Source organism: Schistocerca serialis, chromosome 2 (genome assembly GCF_023864345.2).
Source record: "Schistocerca serialis cubense isolate TAMUIC-IGC-003099 chromosome 2, iqSchSeri2.2, whole genome shotgun sequence".
In the NCBI taxonomy this organism is placed as follows: Eukaryota; Metazoa; Arthropoda; class Insecta; order Orthoptera; family Acrididae; genus Schistocerca; species Schistocerca serialis.
The window spans coordinates 826,470,391-826,489,139 of NC_064639.1; positions in this window are offsets into that span (position 1 = coordinate 826,470,391).

Sequence of the window (18,749 nt, forward strand, 5' to 3'; positions counted from 1 at the left end):
TTCCTCCTGTTTTCCGCCATTATTTCTACCTGTGAGTATGTTTTTAACTATCATTTTTGGGATATGTATGATTTACCGTCAATTTCATTGCTAATTAGAGCACGGCATCTTCTCACCAATTTTGAATCATTTTCTGTCAGTATAACACTTCATTTTGTATTATCGTGAAATAGGGGAGATAGTGCCACAGACATGACACGTGAATTGGCGTGGCAATCATTAAAACAGAGGCGTTTTTCGTTGCGACGGGATCTTCTCATGAAATTTCAATCACCAGTTTTGTCCTCCGATTGCGAAAACATTCTGTTGGCACCCACCTACATAGGGAGAAATGATCATCACGATAAAATAAGAGAAATCAGGACTCGCACAGAAAAATTTAAGTGTTCGTTTTTCCCGCGGCCCGTTAGAGAGCGGAACGGTAGAGAGATAGCTTGAAGGTGGTTCATTGAACCCTCTGCCAGGCACTTAACTGTGAATAGCAGAGTAATCACGCGCGGCTGGTGACCTCTCAGAGACTAGGTCCCACGATACCACACAACGCGAAATTTTCTAAGTCATTTCACTTTCTAGCTACCTAAAGACCAACTGTCTGCTTTCGTGTTTCAATCCGAACTGTTCCATTTAGTGTCTAAACCAGCAGTCCCTGCTTTCGCGCCTGCACCAACACTGTCTGCCCGTCCCCGGCCGCGTTTCCGGCGTGCCGAGCATCATCGCTCAACTGACTAGGGCAGTTCCCTTTCCAGAAGCCATTCATATGATTGGCTACAGCTTATTCTACATTATTTTACATTTTAACATATTTAAATGATCAAAGCTTGACCACATTCATTTTCTAAATAAAGTAACAATAATATCCATTACATAATCAGCGTTAAATTCTTTTGTATAAAACCAATACACTTTTCTTCTTAGCTTTCAATGCACCAATGTGCTTTCAGATAAAGAAATAAAGAACAAAAGTAACTACTATGCACTAAACTTTACAACGAATATTCTATTACCTAATGATTCAAGAAGGTGTCAAACTGTCATCGTTCAATGTGTTTTGTGTGGAGGAAATGATGATCTGATGCTTAACTGTAAATGCTGATAATTTAAATTTACTGTATCTTTTAAACAAATAGAGTTACAGAGTTGATATTTACAACGTTTGCATTTTAATGATGCGCTTGTACGTGAAATGTCGATCGTTAAAATCGACCAAAGCGTTCAGATTTTAGCATTCAGGTCTTTGTTACAAAACTTATTAATTTCACTTCAACAGTAAATCCTAAACTATTATAGATACGATCAATATTCAAATTTTATTGGGATCACCATGAAAATATATGGAGGATGGCAGATTAAAATTACTGTGGCTTGATTCCCTGCATTACTACAGAATTAAATAGTTTCCATAAATGTTGCCCTTTATAGCTGATCTTAGGTCCACCATATTTAACACTGCTACGTCTCGTCGGCCACCAATGGCTTCTACTGGGTCGCCCTATGACGTTGGTTGTCGTCTGTCTATTAATTTATGTGGTATGTATCTCTCAATTGCCGTCGATACTATCTCTTTGAAATCATTCCACATATTTTCTACGCTTACGTGATCAAATCGGAAGGAGTGGAGACTGTGTCCTAAAAACGCGTTAGTGCTTCTTAAAAAGGAGTTGAGCATTTTATCAGCTTTTTTTAAATAGATGGACTTTGCGTTTCTTTTTGATGGTTGTGGCTGTTACGGTATTCAGCCTAGCAGCAACTGCCTTGTGGTCGCTAATCACTGTATTCGTCATAATACTCCCTGTTTGTCCAGGATTATTTGTTGCTAAGAGGTAAAGTATGCTTTCGCAACCATTTACGCTTCGAGTAGGCTCATGAATTAACTGTTCAAAATAATTTTCTGAGAAAGCATTCAGTACAATTTCGGATGACGTTTTATGCCTGCCGCCGGCTTTAAACGTATAATTTTTCCAGCATATCGCCTTTATCTCGGAAGCAAGACTGACAGTCTTTATCATTTTCGCTAGCCGCCCGAAACCAGAGAGAATCTCCTCCGATCCAAAGCGCCACACGTCATTGGTACCGACATGGGCTACCACCTGCAGTTAGCACAATGTGCCATCCATAATTGCGAAAGTGTTGCCAGCACAGCATTTTGTGCATGAGCTGACCTCTGAATTTCATATTCGATGGGATTCATGTCTGGCGATCTGGGTGGCCAAATTCACTTCAACTGTCCGGGATGTTTTTCGAACCAATCACGAACAGCAGGCCTGCTGACAATTTCGTCATTGTTTGGTAACATGAAGTCGATGAACGCTGGCAAATGGTCTCCAAGTTGCGCTGTAGTGTGCAAGTGAGACAGAGGAAAACCTTTGGCCTCAGTAGACAATAGACGCCTGTGAGTTTCCCCATCTCGTGGTGAATCTGCGCCCTTTGTGGCACGCGGTCCTGGCCGACAGGGTTCGTTTCACAATTCCTGTAGGCTGACTCTTTCAGCCATATATTTAAATGAGAGCGCAGTGCTCGTCAACTCACAATACACAAGGAATAAAAGGGCAGTGGATTGGCGGAGCTGTCATTTCTGGGCGATTCACGTGAAAAGGTGCCCACTCTGATAATGGGCGCACGGCGGGAATTAACAGACTTTGAACACGGAATGGTAGTTGCAGCTAGACGCATGGTGTATGCCATTTCGGAAATCGTTAGCAATTCAATACTGCGAGATCCACAGGGTCAAGAGTGCGCCGAGAATACCACATTTTAGGCTCTATGTCTCACTACGGACAATGCAGCGGCTGGCGGCCTTCTCTTGACTGCCGAGAGCAACGGCGTTTGCGTAGAGTTGTCAGTGCTAATAGACAAGCAACTCTGCATGAAATAATAGTAAAAATCGATGTGGGTCATACGACGAACGTATCCGTTCGGATGGTGTACCGAAATTTGTCGTTAATGGGCTATGGCAGCAGACGACCGATGCTAGTACCTTTGCTAATAGCACGACATCAAAAATGGTTCAAATGGCTCTGAGCACTATGGGACTTAACATATGAGGTTATCAGTCCCCTAGAACTTAGAACTACTTAACCCTAACTAACCAAAGGACATCACACACATCCATGTCCGAGGCAGGATTCGAACCTGCGACCGTAGAGGTCGCGCGGTTCCAGACAGTAGTGCCTAGAACCGCTCGGCCATCCCGGCCGGCTAGCACGACATCGCCTGCAGCAGCTCTCCTGGCCTCGCGATCATATCGACTGGACCCTAGACGACTGGAAAACCGTCGTCTGGTCAGATGAGTCCCGAGATGGCGGTTTGGTTCGAGTGTGGTACAGACCCCACGAAGCCATGGACCTAAGTTGCTGACAAGAAACTGAGCAAGCTGGTGTTTGCTCCATAATGGTGTGGCCTGTGGGACCTTTGTTCCAACTGAACCGATCCCTGACTAGAATTGGTTATATTCGCCCGCCATACGGTCCGACAACCATGAGTGATGGTCTGGGGTGCCATCTCATTTCACAGCAGGACCCTTTGGTTGTCATCCGCCATATCCTTCCAGCAGAGCGACACGTCGACGATATTCTATTCCCCGTTTTGTTGCACTTCATGGCAAGCCATTCTGGGCTAAATTTCAGCAATATAATGCCCGCCTGCACATGGCGAGAGTTTATACTCCTTGACTTCGTGCTTGCTAAACCCTACCTTGGTTAACATGGTCACTGCATGTCTTCCCAGTTTAGAACGTTTGCAGCATTATGGTCAGGGCTCCCTAAACGTCTCGGGATTTTGACGATCTAGCTCGCCAAACTGACAGAATTTGGGGCACTTATGCAGTTTAGGGGGTTCATGCGCTGATCACGAGAAAAGTACCTATTTTTGAAGGAAACGCGTATTTCTGAAGATATAAGCATATATGTGCACGGAATATCAAAAAAGCACTTATTTTCATATGGATGCAAAAAAAAGATCAATTAACTGTCTGCTTTCACCAGCTTACTCATGTTGCTATGCCAATATGCTGGAGACACTTTAATATATTTCTTCACAGAGTTCTTTACCCATAGGTAATGCTTACAGTTTCATACATCCTAACCATGATAGCTATTGTTGGCTTCGCATATTGTTGCGTATGGTATATGTCCCTGTTGCTCACAGTTATGTATCTTGATCAGTGCGCCCAACAACCTATATTTTTCTGTTTATATCATGTTACGGAGAACACCCAAAGCTCTATACAATGGGCAATGCTGAATAACTACCTGGCGGAATTTCTCTGGCGTCATCGTTTTGGGGAAAATCCATTCCACAGTTTCATTGAGCATGTTCGAAAAATCTATCCTAACGCTGCAAATTAACTTGAGGTAGCCATACAGCACAGCGGTACGTCGACGATGTTCTACGCCACCGTTCTGTTGCCCTTCATGGCAAGCCATTCTGGGTTTACGTTTCAGCAAGATAGCACCTGCCCGCACACGGCGAGTGTTTCTACTGCTTGTCTTCGTGCTTGGCAAATCCTACATTGGCCAGCAAGGCCGCCGGATCTCTTCTTAACTGAGAACTTTTGGAGCCTTAAAGACATGACCATTCGAACAGCTCGGGATTTTGACGATTCTCGCTCAATTTGTGAAGCTCTTTCTCTTGAAAGAAAACATCCAATTTTTCTGAAACTGAAATTATTTGCTCGTCTGTCCATGTACATCACATCTACCGATTTCCGTCCAATTCGGTTAATTTCTTTGTGGTGCGTGGTTTCTATTTGTCATACAATTAGAGTGTACATTATTTTCTGAGCTAGATAAATCAGAAAGTTGCTGCATGCCACGATCTATGAGGACCGCCATTGTGCATTCATTGTTGCTATCAGCTGCGGTTAGTAACTATTCCTGTCTTTTCATATCATCTCCTGGCAAACATGTGTGACGCTCTTGCCAGCTCGAGTTCACACAGGGTTATCGCTTCACTTTTGGCAGTGAGATATATCGCTGGAAGTGTGTGAAGATATGCGGTGTGCCTCATTTACAATAAATCACAACTAATAATGCCAGGAGCATGTTTCGGAACTACAATAAGCAAGTAACATTGCAGCGACAGATAATGAGAAACATGTTCTTTACACCCTAATGTAAATTAGGAAAAGAAATGAAAATCCGCAAAGCCACAGACTAATTGCACTGCTCAGTATGATTTACAAGCTTTTCGAGAGATTACACTACAACAGTATCAGCCCTGAGATACTTAAACATGGTCCCGCCGGAGGTTCGAGTCCTCCCTCGGGCATGGGTGTGTGTGTTTGCCCTTAGGATAATTTAGGTTAAGTAGTGTGTAAGCTTAGGGACTGACGACCTTAGCAGTTAAATCCCATAAAATTTCACACACATTTGAACATACTTAAAGAAATCCACATGGAATGGGCAAGATTTAACCCTCATAAACAACATTCGTAGCAGCAGGCTACCCAAAACAATTGAAAATCTCGCCTGTGTTTATCAACCTTACAGCAAGATGCGACACTGTTCGAAGACAGTGCGTGATTTTAAAACTCACGCAAGCGAACCCCTGCAAAACAACGTGGTCAGTGCAATGCTTTTCATTAGCTGCTAGCAAGTGATCGTTGATAGTAGACTGAGCACTCAACTGAAGCTGAACAACGGTTTTCCGCAGTGATCTGTTCTGGCTCTCCTGTCATTCAGCCGTTATATAGTTGACATGCCCGAAACCACCTCACAGAAGTGTGCATATGCTGACGACTGGGCCTTGGCAGTATGTTGTAAAGATATAGAGGACACTGAAGACATCTTTCCGAAGGCCCAAAAGTTATTGGAAAGTATTTGTGTCATAGGAGATTTCAACCCACTGTCACAACGACAGAAGTTTCTACATTCCACCTAAACATGAAGTTAGCCAACAGTGAACTCAGTATTTACTTTAAGAACAAATTACTGCCAAATATCGATGTCCAAAATATGGAGGTGTTACCCTGGATAGATCATCGAGCCTTAAGAATCATTCGTCAAACACAGCTGCCAAATTTAGAACTCGCTACTACATCTTGCAGAAACTTGCTGAAACTTAATGGAGATCGTGTACCACGCTGCGAGCTTCAGCTTTAGGTCTAGCCTGTGCGGTACCGGAATATTGTGCACCGGTTTGGCTCACCAGTAATCGCACTAGCCGCCCTGACGTGCAACTAAATCAAACTAAGCCTTTATAACAGGCAGAATAAAAGCTACCCCAACCCATAGGCTACCCGCACTAAGCTGCTCCACAACTATGACGAGAGAAATCACTTATCGGCGAACTCATAAAGATCGAGAACAACCACCTTCTACAAATCCACTAAGACATCGGCGACAGTGAGGGAACGAGACTGTGGTCTAAACATCCATACCTAAATAGTGAAACAATTTTTAATGATCATTGATTCAACCAAACTGAGCACTGGAAAGAGTAGTGGACGAAACAGGCACCCGCTGCCTTTCATGAAATGTCTTGCCTCACCACCACACCAACCGGATTCGATAAACCTCGCAGAATCTGGTGTACCATAAATAGAACTCGAGCAAACTGTGGGAGATATGCTGCGTCGTTGTATAGATAGGAGAAAATAGCTTCCGCCAAGTACGGCTGTGGAACTGCTAAGCAAACCTTTAAACATCTAGTTGACGGTTGCCCACTGACAGCCTTCTCTGGTGACCACTCCGAGTTCTTGCATGCTACAGAAAAGGCGGTAGAATATACACCGAAGAGCCAAAGAAAGTGGTACACCTGCATAATATCGTGTAGGCCCCCCCGCGAGCACGCAGAAGTGCCGCAAAACGACTTGGCATGGACTCGACTAATGTCTGAAGTAGTGCTGGAGGGAACTGACACCATGTATCCTGCAGTGCTGTCCATCAATCCGTAAGAGTACGAGGTGGACATCTCTTCTGAACAGCACGGTGCAAGGCATCCCAGATATGCTCAATAATGTTCATATCCGGGGAGTTTGGTGGCCAGTGGAAGTGTTCAAACTCAGAAGAGTGTTCCTGGAGCCACTCTATAGCAACTTTGGATGTTTGGGAAGTCGCATTAACCTTCTGGAATTGCCCAAGTACGTCGGAATGCACAATGGACTCGAATGGAAGCAGGTGATCAGACAGAATGCTTACGTACGTGCCACCTGTCAGAGTCATATCTAGACGTATCAGGGGTCCCATATCACTCCAACTGCACACGCCCCACACCATTAAAGAGCTTACACCAGATTGAATAGTCCCCTGCTGACATGTCCAGGCCGTCGGTGTGGCCGTGCGGTTAAAGGCGCTTCAGTCTGGAACCGCGTGACCGCTACGGTCGCAGGTTCGAATCCTGCCTCGGGCATGGATGTGTGTGATGTCCTTAGGTTAGTTAGGTTTAATTAGTTCTAAGTTCTAGGCGACTAATGACCTCAGAAGTTGAGTCGCATACTGCTCAGAGCCATTTGATTTTGACATGTCCATGGATTCATGAGGTTGTCTGCATATCCGTACACGTCCATCCGCTCGATACAACTTCAAACGAGACTCGACCGACAAGGCAACATGTTTCCAGTGATCAACAGTTCAATGTCGGTGTTGACGGACCCAGGTGAGTCGTAAAGCTTTGTGTCGTGCGGTCGTCAAGGGTATACGAGTGGGCCTTCGGCATCGAAAGTCCATATCGATGATGTTTCGTTGAATGGTTCGCGCGCTGACATTTGTTGATGTGGCAGCACTGAAATCTGCAGCAATTAGAGGAAGGCTTGCATTTCTGTGACGTTGAAAGATTCTCTTCAGTCGTCGTTGGTCCTGTTCTTTAAGGATCTGTTTCCGGCCGCAGCGATGTCGGAGATCTGATATTTCATCGGATTCCTGATATTCACGGTACGCTAGTGAAATGGTCGCACGGGAAAATCCCCACGTCTTCGCTACATGGAGATGCTGTGTCCCATCGCTCATGCGCCGATTATAAAACCACTTCAAACTCACTTCAGTCTTGATAACCTGTCGATCTAACAACTGCGCCACCGACTGCAGCGCCGTATTATGTCTGTATACATATCTCTGTATCTGAATACGCATGCCCACCCCATTTCTTTGGTGCTTTAGTCTATAAGCAACGAGACATTTGGCTGTAGTTGTTTACGTATTTTTTGTGTTTTTTTATGTTTATGTATTTTTACGAAGGTTGAATGAAAAGTAATGCCTGCACCTTCGTTAATTGGGTTTGGATGGGAATATTTTAATAAATCAAACGCAGAAATAATCCATAGAATCTGATCTTTAATTACCAATATTCATTTTCCACATAATCACCAGCCACTTGGATGCATTTCTGCCAACGATGAACAAGTTTTCTGAACCGTCACGGAAGAAGTCGACACTCTGTTTTCGCAACCACAGTCTCACAGTTATCTCAACGTCTTCTTCAGAAGCATAACGATGTCCCCGCAGATCGTCTATCATCATCGGGAACAGATGGAAGTCAGGCGGTGCTAAATCTGGATTGTATGGAGGATGCCGTACGGTGGTGAGATTCAGTCTCTGAAGACCTGCTGTGGTGGTACGAGAAGTGTGTGGTTGGTATTGTCATGCTGCAGGAAAACATTTCCCTTTTCCTTTGTGCTTGCAATTTCTCTCTGAGTGATACGACGATCGTCCTGAATGAATCTGTCAACATTTTGCTTGTGAAAGGTGGTTGTTGTCACAGGACGTCTAACTTTTTGTTTGTCATGCAGGTCAGATGTTCACGCCTCAACGTCTTCAAACTTACTCGCTCAACGACGCACAGTACTCATATCAACAGAATCACCATAAACTGCTTTCATTCTCTGATGAATCTCCTTTGGCGTGAAACCTTCTGCTGTCAAGAATTCAATGACTGCTCGTTGCTTAAATCCCATTGACCAACCGTCTGAGCAGCGCTCCATACTTTACACTGTAACAACAAAAAATGGTTCAAATTGCTCTGAGCACTATGGGACTTAACATCTGAAGTCATCAGTCCCCTAGAACTTAGAACTAATTAAACCCAACTAATCTAAGGACATCACACACAGCCATGCCCGAGGCAGGATTTGAACCTGCGACCGGAGCGGTCTCACGGTTCCAGACTGAAGCGCCTAGAACCGCTCTTCCACAGCGGCCGGCCTGTAACAACATAACCGTTCAATTCTAAGGGTTCCAGCCAACTGGAGCTGTAGAGAAGAGGCTACGGAACAAGCCAGTACCTGCCGCATACCAATGTTGCCAACTGTTGAGGAGTTACGAAGGTGGTCGCATTACTTTTCAGTTAACCCTCGTATATCTATTCTTTTTCTTTCTTTTTGTTGGTCCTGTACGCTTTTACGTGTATCTAATGTTTGTGTCGTAGATTATTCATATCTAATTAATTCATGTGATGTACTACGCCAAAAGCTTAATAAATAAATATGTACCACGACCATTCATGAGCAGTGCTTTACAAAGGATGAAATTTTCAATTGTGAGCACGTTCACATTCCACTGAACACAGAAATTTTGAGCTCCTCTCCGGAACACATTGTGGCGACCAAGACCCGTGAAACTATTTCAGTCGAGAGGGGTAGCTGTAGTTCATTATTGAAATGAGGTCGGTACAGGCCTTCTATTATATGGTGCAGAGTTAAACACTGTTTTTAGCTATGGTCACAGAAAGTACATCAGTGAATCTGAAAATTAAAGCGTCAGATACATTTTTGTTCCTATGCGGATGGTGCAAAGTGTGGAGTGCTAACATCCACTTTTAGCAACACATACCTACGCATAACGATGATGCATATGCTTTAATACCATTTACAAATTACTGTAAGAGAATAAATGAAAATTAGAATAACTATCACCGACAAAGTCTCGCTTTTCATTCAGTTAGAATTATTCTTCAAATCAGCTCTGTTAAATGGCCAAATGGTTCGAACTAAGGTTCAGGCTCATGCAATATGACGTGAACGTTTTGCTGTTCTTCTAAAGCTCGTTAACAATACCAACCCCTTTATACTATAATGGGACATTATTTGTTTGTTCTAGGCGGTAGAATATCCTCACTAAATTCTAGCACTGAATTACGGGACACTTAATACGTACGTTGCAGGTCCCGAGCACTTGCTTCATCCTGTATTATGTAAAGCACTAAAGTAGCTGCGCTTACGAGAGAACTAAAAGAGTGTGTTCCACCTCTTTTTGAAAAACACCACGTCTTTCTGATTTTGTTTCCCAAACGTGATCCAACATTTCACTCATGCTCTTGCTGCATTATTCTCTGTAGCAGGTTTCTTTTCCGAAGAATGATCGTATTTTATAATGGATTCATCCGAGCTGCATGAGTAATGTGCGTACATGGTTTTACAAACATAAAAAAAAAAGTTTTTCATCACCTCGGCTTAGAGAGTTCCGGAATCTGTACAGAAAATTGGAACAGAGATCAACATAAACATCATTTCCACCCTTTTTACTGCTCATGAAATCCACGCATTGGGTGTTTTACCACCATAAAGCGAGAACTTCAGAGGTGGTGGTCCAGATTGCTGTACCCACCGGTACCTCCAATACCCAGTAGCACTTCCTCTTGCATTGATGCATGCCTGTATTCGTCGTGGCATACTGTCCACAAGTTCATCAAGGTACTGTTGGTCCAGATTGTCCCACTCCTCAACGGCTGTTCCGCGTAAATCGCTCACAGTGGTAGGTGGGTCACGTCGTACATAAACAGCCCTTTTCAATCCATCCCAGGCGTGTTCGATAGGGTTCACGTCTGGAGAACACGCCTGGAGAACATGCTGCCCGTTCTAGTCGAGAGATGTCGTTATCCTGAAGGAAGTCATTCACAAGATGTGCACGATGTGGGCGCGAATTGTCGTCCATGAAGACGAATACCTCGCGAGTATGCTGCCGATATAGTTGCACTATCGATCGGAGTATGGTATTCATGTATCATACAGCCTTTCGGCGTCTTTCATGACCACCAGCGGCGTACGTCGGCCCCACATAATGCCACCCCAAAACAGCAGGGAACCCCCACCTTGCTGCACTCGCTGGATATTGCGTCTAAGGCGTTCAGCCTGACCGAGTTGCCTCCGAAGATTGTCTGGTTGAAGGCATATGCGACACTCATCAGTGAAGAGAACGTGATGGCAGTCCTGAGCAGTCCATCCGGCATGTTGTTGGGCCCATGTGTACCGTGGTGCATGGTGTCGTGATTGCAAAGATAGACCTCGCCATGGACGTCAGGAGTGAAGTTGCGCACCATGCAGCCTATTGCGCACAGTTTGAGTCGAAACACGACGTCCTGTGGCTGCACGAAAAGCAATTTTCAACATGGTGGCGTTGCTGTCAGGGTTCCTCCGAGCCATAATCCGTAGGTAGCGGTCAACCACTGCAATAGTATCCCTTGGGCGGCTTGAGCGAGGCATGTCATCGACAGTTCCTATGTCTCCACGTCCGAACAACGTAGCTTTAGTTTACTCCGAGACGCCTGGACACTTCCCTTGTTCAGAGCCCTTCCTGGCACAAAGCAACAATGCGGACGCGATCGAACCGCTGCATTGACCGTCTAGGCATGGTTGAACTACAGACAACACCAGCCGTGTACCTCCTTCCTGGTGGAATGACGGGAGCTAGTTGGCTGTCGGATCCCCTCCGTCTAATAGGCTCTGTGGTTGTTTACATCTGTGGGTGGTTTAGTGACATCTCTGAACACTCAAAGGGACTGTGTCTGTGATACAATATCCGCATTGAACTTCTATCTTCAGTAGTTCTGGAAACCGGGGTGATGCAAAACGTTTTGTGATGTGTGTAGTTCAGTCTTAATAATTCTCTATTTCAGTGTAGTTGTAGTGCGCCTGACGGAATGTTAGCTCAGTAGTTCTTACTCTGTCAAAGTAGGCGTTTTAAATTAAGCGATAGTGTTGTTAACCGTATAGATTCAATCGCCACAAGTTCTTCATGATGGCGAAAAGCAAAAATGTGCATAGTTTTGTGGTGTCATTGTGGACATAGACATGAAAGATACCGATTTCCTTTCATCTTAGTGTTCAGTGATGACACTTCGTTCCATTCAAGTGGAACAGTGAACAGCCACAACGTAAGAACGTGGTGAACACAGCAGCCAAGTACCACAGTAGACCACAGGAGAGTTTCTCCAAAGCTTCATACATATTGTGCCGTGTTCCAAGAAGAGATTAGCAACCTGCTCCTTTTTCTCGGAAAATTGTTTTACAGGAATCACTTACCTGGATGTGTTGCAGATCTTTTATCTACAATTGCGAGAACATGTCGAAAATGTCATTTTTCAAGAGGACGGAAAACCTTTACACCGCCTCCTTCAATAAGAGCATTTCTAAATAGCGAGCTGGATCAAAGGTGGATGGACAGTAAAGGGCGCAAGGATTTTGCATCGTACCTTGGGTCTCCAAGGTCCCCTCGTCTCACGGTACGTGACTATGTGATAGATTCTGTTCATGTGTCTCCCCTTCCAACAACTTTGGGTGAACTGCTACTCAGCTACGGAAATGCAGTGAAACCAATAATTACGGTCAGATTTGCAGAATTATGAGTATGACTATTGTCTGCATGTCTGCCGTGAGTCCAGTGGGGGGCACACTGAACATCTGTGAAAGGTAATTGAAGTCTTTGGTCCTAAACGTCAGTGAAATCAGTACCTCACTCCTTTATGTGCACGTACGTAAAAGAGCTATCCTCATTCATTTAGAAGATATGGTCTTACGAAAGCAGATTAATCTTTTGAGACACTCTGTCTTTTACTTTCCTGTTTAAACCGGACGCGTTTTGGAGCACACCTCTATTTTCTAAGTCTCCACTAATGTTTCTAGGCGTTACATCTACTTTAATTGGTCACTTTAATTTGTCCACTGCATTGGTTAAAATTAACACAACTATCCTTAGAATTTAGATGGCATAAGATTCGAATGGTTTCGATCGACAATCATGAAAATATGAATCGCGTTTTTGGCGGTTCGCCTGGTGTGTCGGAGCAACTGCCAAGTTTGAATGGATAACCTCTTATGTCGAAAGAATTAAAAGGAGAAAATAAAACTTTAGAGCAGTGACAGGCTCGGTTCAAGGGAGAGCAGAGCCGAGATATCTTTCACCGCCGGCCGTCGTTGGGCCATCGTTTGACGGTACTGAAAGCCGTAATGTTGGCACTCCGATAGCTCTCGGGTTATTTCGGTGCCAAAGAGTCCCATATGGTCTCCCGGCCAATGCATCGCCACAACTGAGCAGCACTTGAGGCTCTCGCCTTAAGACGAGGCACGCATGAACTTTACAGGACAGTTGACGTAGAAGAAGCAATCAGCGTCCATTAGAATGCAATAAACAAACAAGCTCTAAACATTCTGCGTGGTGTCTGTTTGTTCTACATCGTGTCTCCCTACCACTTTCGCGCAACGACGCTCTGAGCGTGTTTTTTAGGGAATTGACTAGTTTGAACCTGGGACCTGTTGCTGGTAATGAGACGCCAGACCACACATGACATGTAGAATTTAGAAGAGTTCAGTGAGACTAGCGATGGTATAACCAAATACTTAATGATTTCAGCGTCAGCTCCACTGCACTCCCTGTAAAAGAATCTTAATACTAACTAAATTTAGTGGAAGGGGTTCAAGGCTTTCCTATTTTTAGTTAGCTGGTAAAATAACGTCGAAAAAGCAGTTAGGTTTACCATTGGAAATTTTATTCTACTCACAAAACATTGTTTATAAATTGCACTATTGATAAAAGGAAATGTTTTAATACAGGATGGTAAAAACCGACTGCGTTCAACAAGAATGTGAACGAATATTCCCTGAATGGGTTTCCAAGTTCTACAATGTACCAAAGGATGACCTATGCCATATCACATCCATAATCTAGGTTTAAATTAAGTTTCAAACTATCAAAATGGTCTACAGTGACTCTCAATTATCTTTAATTACTTATCTAACTTGTCGTAAATTACAGTGGCTTCTCAATAACTATATAACAGAAAAATCATCGAGTTTCAGATTTTTACTTCAAGTGGCAAATGTGAACACCATGAGCTTTAATTGACGATCGACACTAGTATTACGTAAAGGGGATGTAGCAGATGAGACTTCTGCAGTTCTGAGTGAAGCCTTCTGCGCTCAAAAATGCGGCATTGCATGCGTTCATTACCTTGTCGGTGTTTGTCAGGGGGCGGCGGCCGGCGCCGCTCCGTCCAGCTCGCTCTCTCTGAAGCAACTCTCCTCCTAACTTCTCCTTACTACAATTTACCGAAGTTGGTTTAAAAAAACTAACTGGCTGTGTTTTAATCTGACCAATCAGGGTCTCAATGTTAGCCTTAAGCTCCGCCTACAAAAATTCTGTCTATCCAATGTGAAGCGTTATACTTTTCGTGGTGGGGCAATGTTTTTAAAGTTTGCAACGTAACAGAGACGCGAAAAAGTCTCACGCTAAAACTTGCAGCTGGTGTGGTCCTTTTAGCGTTATCGTAAGATCTATACTGTTCTTCTGAAGGGCTCTATCTTTTAACATGGGCTGGGGGGTGGTCCTGATGTAACAGAGACGCGAAAAAGTCTCACGCTAAAACTTGTGGGTGGTGCGGCCCTTTTTGTGTTATCATAAGATCTATACTGTTCTTCTGGAGGGCTCTAGCTTTTAACATGGGCTGGGGGGTGGTCCTAACGTAACAGAGACGCGAAAAAGTCTCACGCTAAAAGCTTGCGGGTGGTGTGGTCGTAGCGGTTAGCTGGCGACATGGGTGTCCGTCCCTTATCGTAAGGCGTTCTCGCTTAACACGGTTCTGCTCTCGGCTTCTGTTCTCGTTTCTCCCCTCGGAACTGCGTCTGTCTCGCGGTGGGAAGGTATGACATGCATTTAGGCATTCTTGTGTTAGTCTGTGGTATTCCATTTGCTCACTTGTTACTCGTATTACTTAGGTTAATTTAATGTCACGATTTATTCGGAGCTATGTGACATACTACTGGATTTGCTTATCATGTCAGGGTTTTCATGGAAGGTGTTGGATTTCCCCGACACCTTACAAAGCAGTTAACTCAAACACTCAACTTGGGAATGAAAATCTGGGAAGATCCGCTATTTTTCAATAGATGTGTTTTACAGAGTTAAACGAAGCTTTGTTGATAAACCAGAACTGAACGAAGCCAACATGAGCGCAAAGAGAGTAGCGTGCGAGGTGTTTAATGGATTCGAAAGAAAGATCCAGGTGGCTGTCTGAAACGAGAAGTGAATAACAGAGAAATTTTACATTCCAATTGGAATATATGTCATAAAGTGATTAGCAACCGGTATGCAGAACGTGGTGAAAACAACAGTCTTGATTGCAGAATTGATTTTATGGCTTTAGTTATTCATGACGCGCGTTTCGCCTAATACAAAGCCTCTTCAGATTAACCATTATAGCGTCGCTATGTGGGTTTTGGATGCCATGATTAGGGCATCGGCAAAACTGAACTGCCCTCGTCATATATAGTAAAATAAATCGAAACAAGTATATGCTCACTTCATACGTTAAAAGCGTAACACATCATAATTTTGCTGGTCTGTGTAGCATAGACTACTGGATACAAGGCAGGAACGCGTCTGTACATAGTCCGTCACATGGTAAATATCCTGGAGACACCATTCTTCGTTCTCCAGTCTGATACACTATACTCGCTATAGACATATTACGTGAGCACATAATCGCTTAGATTTGTTTTACTGTATATGACAAGGGCAATCTATTTCTGCGGATGCTCTATCGTGGCACCCAAAACTCACTTACCAGCACTGAACTGTTCGGTCTAAAGATGCCTTGTATTAGGTGAAACGGGCGTCATGAGTACATAAAGCAATAAAATCAATTCTGCAACCAAGACTGTCGTTTAACTACCACATATCGTACAGAGAAGATGGACACCAGCGGTGGAGGCGTGTTTACAGCCGGAAGTAATCCGATAATACCTAAGACTATACTGATTCCAAATGCGAAATAATGTGAGTGAAGATAACTGTTAAAAGTGTACAAACATGATAATAGGATGCTATGATATACCCTCTGCTTCAGAAGGTGTAGTGGCGGAACGTTTCAGCGAAGGTTGGAAGATGGAAGAGGTACTGACGGTAATGATGTGTGGGGATAGATACATATGTGGTATAACATTTGCCCGCAAAAGGCAAAGTTCCCAGGTTCGAGTCCTGGTCCATCACACCCTTTTTGTCTTCCAGGAAGTTTCATATCAACTAAAACTTTGAAAAAATTTGTGTAAACCATGTTATAGCATTATGGGGAGATTTCAGCTCAAGACTGGGAACACAAGTGGGTGATAGGGGCAATGATTCGTGTTATATCGCACTAAATGCCTCATTCGAAAATTAAAATGTGTTGATTGTTGGAGAATTGATTGCTGTGGGTAACGTTTAGATCTCCTGTTTAGAAACAGGCCGCATTGTTCAACTTATTTAACGTAAAGACGGGATTCAGTAACCACATGATTACCCTTGTTAACAGGAAAGTGAAGTAAGGCAGGAAGATATTTCTGATTTTTAATTGCGACAAGAAACGCATGTCGGATTAACTGAGTAGTCAACATCAAACATACAACTCTGAGTCTGAAATTGTGAATCACGAGTGCTTGAAATTCAAGAGTATTGTATAGGACGCCTTACAAACATGTTCTGAGCAAACTTATTAAGGATGAGAAAGACCCACTATGGAATAACAGCTGTATTAGAAATTGCTTTTGCAACTTCAACACAAATTTAAATACAACCGAAGCCCTGTTGACAAATAAAAATCGAACTAGGGTAAGGACAGCCATGCGTGAAAGTAAAATTCTGTCTACCAATATGTCAAAAAAATTCTAAGGCTTTTAGTCTTCAAGTCACTAAAGAGTTCTATCCAGTCACTCAGTGACTATACTGACAGCACAGAAAAGGTCAAAATACTGTATTCCAATTTCCGACAATGTTTCACTGAGGTAGATCATTCTATGGTTCCTCCTTTTGTACGAGGGTTGGAACTTAAATAGTGGCAACTATTTATTCATAACCGATACACACGAGTTACATGTTTGGGCCTGTTACTGTCCTTCAAAGTAGTCACCAGCGTTGTGTAGAACGCGTTTCCAGCGATGTGAAATGCGTATTATACCGTTAGCAGAGCCTGTTCTGTTGATGGTGCGAATGGAGCGGTCTACTGCCTGTCGAATCTCTGGAACAGTTATGATGCGAATGCCACGAAGGGGTTCCTTCATCTTCGGAATCAAATCAAAGTCACAAGGACTAAGTCCGGGGAGTATGGTGGATGGTACAGTACTTCCCAGTCCCATCGACCGAACAGAGCAGCCACTGCTTGCGCTGTATACGCCCGCGCATTGTCGTGCAAAATGATTGGTGGGTTGCGTAGAAACTGTCGCCGCTTCTTTCGCAAAGCTGGTCGCAGGTGATACTCCAATGCCGAACAGTAATACTGTGCATTGACGGTCTGCCGTGGAGAAACATAATGCGTTAGGATAACACAATCACAGTCGTGCTCGAAAATCACCATAACTTTCACCATACCGGGTCTCCGACGCACTTTCGACTTTCGCGGCGACCCGTAATGACGCCATTCGTTGGATTGGCGTTTCAATGGATCCAATGGCTCTGAGCAGTATGGGACTTAACATCTGAGGTCATCAGTCCCCTAGAACTTAGAACTACGTAAAACTAACTAACCTAAGGACATCACACACATCCATGCCCGAGGCAGGATTCGAACCTGCGACCGTAGCGGCCGCGCGGTTCCATACTGAAGCTCCTAGAACCGCTCGGCCACAGCGGCTGGCTTGGCGTTTCAATTTTGGCTCGTACGATCTGGTCCATGTCCCATCCAGTGTTACGATACGGCGTAAGAAAGCCTCTCCTTCGCGCTCCAAGTGCGTGTGAGCTGCGTCGTAACGCATCCATTACTGCATTTCCATCAAGTCATGCGGAACCCATCGTGATGCAATTTTTCGCGTGCTCACGCGTCGATCACTGTCCACTAACGCGACAACAGCATGCACTACTTCTTCAGAGACGCTAGGACGACCTGCCCGATGCATGTCTGCGACAGTTTGCCTACCTTCGTTGAAGGCTTTTACCCAACATGCCATTGTTCTGTACCGCAATGCCGATTCCCCGCACGCCTCTTGAAGACCTTGATGACACTGCCGTGCTGTACGTTCAATCTTGATCCAACTCCGTTGTTCCTGTTTCGAAAACGTAGTGACACCGTTACGTTAGACAGCTCGCTCACAAGTTACTGTTTTTCCCTCGATTGTGCGCACGCCGGTGATGTGGGACGGGCGAGTCCATTTGCTCGGAGGTAAGGTAGGTACGTCTACAACGTGTGCTATCAGCGACAATAGTAGAGTCCATTGCATAGTGTCTCCACAGCAGTGTTGCCACTATTTACGTTCCAACCTGGTTCATAAAAATGATGGATATCGAGATAAGTGAACGCAGGATACAAAATCAACTAAAATAGCTCAAAAGAGCGAGGGCGACTTGACCTTATCGAATACCTATACGATTCTATATAGTGTAGTCCCACCAATATTTTTCGGTGCTGCTGAGTAAAATGGCAGTGCAGCCGCGATTGTTACAAGAGGCCATGGGATCAGGCGCATGCAAAGTGGACTATAACAACCTTATTTCAGAGAGCCGGGCGAAGTGGCCGTGCGGTTAAAGGCGCTGCAGTCTGGAACCGCAAGACCGCTACGGTCGCAGGTTCGAATCCTGCCT